Below are 2,416 nucleotides of genomic sequence, written 5' to 3'. Positions count from 1 at the left end.
ATATTTACTTTTCTGCATTTTGAAGCATGTATTATTTTCTGCCATTTTTCATTTCTAGAGCTATGAATAACTAAACCCATTTCATTGGATTAGGAAGCTCTGTTGTAATTTGATGGATCAATTATAGTTTTCAAACTTCTTCTTCTTTCTTCTCTTTTGATTTACTAGAAAGCTTTTGATATTAATTCAATTGGTTAGTTGTCTTGGAAAAGAAACTCTCCATAATTTGGTCTCCTCTGAGCCTAGAAAAAGGGATGAGGAGATCATGCTAGAAATGCTTTCTCATGTTGGACCAAATTGGGGTCTGGGCGGATATAGTGACATGTAATCCTCCCAACACTTTGATTTGGAAATACATGTGGTATAATCAGTGACCATACTTCATCTCTTCCCATGAGCAATTAAATCAAGGAATTGGACAATTGTTCAAGCTTAGAGAGATTGGATTGCCAAGGAATTGGGATCCAATCACCTAAGATTGCCAAGGAGATCAATAGATGCATTGATTGAGGGAGAGATGAAAATGAACTTGATTCGGAGAATACAACATCTCCTGAGCCCAATGAATTTCCCATTTCTGATCTTACCCATTCTCTTTACTTTCTGCCATTTATTTCCATGCTCACTTCCCTAATTCCCATTTACGATTCTGCACTTTATTTTCTGCTATTTACTTTCCCGCCATTTAATTTTCTGCAATTCTCAAACTATACTCTGTTTAGCTTAACTAGTATACTCTTCCAACTAAAGTTGTTTGACCAATTAATCCATGTGGGATTTGACCTCACTATATTGTGAGTTTTTACTTGACGACAATTCAGTATACTTGCCAAAGAGAAATTTGTTGAGAGAAAAGTTTTCGTGCATTAAGTTTATGGCGCCGTTGCCGGGGATTGATTTTGTATCAACAATGATTAAGTTGGAAGTTCATTAGATTGAGCATTTTTCTTTAGTTTGTTTATTTTATTTAGTCATTTACCTTCAGTTTATTTAGTTTCTTCCTCACCCCCTATCCCCTTGTTATCTTCTTTTTCTTTGAATTTACTTACAATTTTGCTCACTAACCCACTAATTGTTTGATAATTTGTACCACTCACACTAACAATTACTTTAACAAGAATAATCACTTCATTTTATCTCTTACTGTATGCTCTCTTAGTTGTATGATAGGGAGAAGAGGCGGAGCTTCAACTTCCTTTGATTCAGAACCTGAGAAGACCCTCCATAGAGCAAGGAGGGAAGCAACAGGGAAAAGAGTTGTTGGTACTGAGGAAGAGGAAGAGTATTTTGAAACAAACATGGAGGAGAACTTGGAAAACAACCATGAAGGAGAAACTCACAACCATGCCAGAGAAGGCCCTGCAAATCATGCTGGACAAGAGAGGAGAGTTCTAGGCTCTTACATCAATCCAAATCCAGGAAATTGTGGAAGTAGCATCCAAAAGCCCACCATACATGCCAACAACTTTGAATTAAAATCCTAGCTCATCACCCTTGTTCAGAATAACTGCTCATTTGGAGGAAGTGCCCAAGAAGACCCAATCAACGTCTAACCACCTTTCTGAGAATATGTGACATTGTGAAGTCTAATGGAGTCCACCCGGATGTCTATAGGCTGCTTTTGTTCCCTTTTTTACTCAGGGACAAAGCATCCAAGTGGTTAGAGTCCTTCCCAAAGGAAAGCTTAACAAATTGGGAAGATGTGGTGAACAAATTTTTGGCAAGATTTTATCATCCTCAAAGAATTAATAGGCTGAGAGCTGAGGTGCAAACTTTCAGGCAACAAGATAGTGAGACTCTCTATGAGGCATGAGAGAGATTCAAGGACTTAACAAGAAGATGCCCACCAGACATGTTCAATGAATGGGTTCAGCTTCACATTTTCTATGAAGGTCTTTGTTATGAGTCAAAGAAGGCTGTAGACCATTCCTCAGGAAACTCTCTAAACAAGAAGAAAACTATTGAAGAAGCCATAAATGTCATTAAAACGGTAGCTGAGAATGACTACTTCTATGCTTCTGAAAGAAGCAACACTCGAGGAGTAATGGAGCTTGATCACATGGATGTGTTGCTGGCTCAAAATAATATGATCACCAAGCAGCTAGCAGATCTTACCAAGAAGGTGAAAGAAAACCAACTTGCAGCAGCCATCACTTCATCACCAGCTCAAGAAGGAGTGAATATAGGAGAAGAAGGTGACTGGGAATAAGCCAATTATGTTGGGAACTCACCCAGACAAATCCATGATCCATACTCTAAAACTTACAATTCTGGATGGAGAAATCACCCCAACTTTGGGTGGGGAAATCAACAAGACCAAGGCCAAGACCAGAGATGCCACAACCACAATTCCAACAACAATGCAACTCACCAACATACCTCACAGAGATCCTATCAGCACTCACCTAACCACCCT

The sequence above is a fragment of the Arachis stenosperma genome, chromosome 2 (genome assembly GCF_014773155.1).
Source record: "Arachis stenosperma cultivar V10309 chromosome 2, arast.V10309.gnm1.PFL2, whole genome shotgun sequence".
In the NCBI taxonomy this organism is placed as follows: Eukaryota; Viridiplantae; Streptophyta; class Magnoliopsida; order Fabales; family Fabaceae; genus Arachis; species Arachis stenosperma.
The sequence above is the reverse complement of the archived record's forward strand: the minus strand, read 5'-3'. Positions refer to the sequence as shown.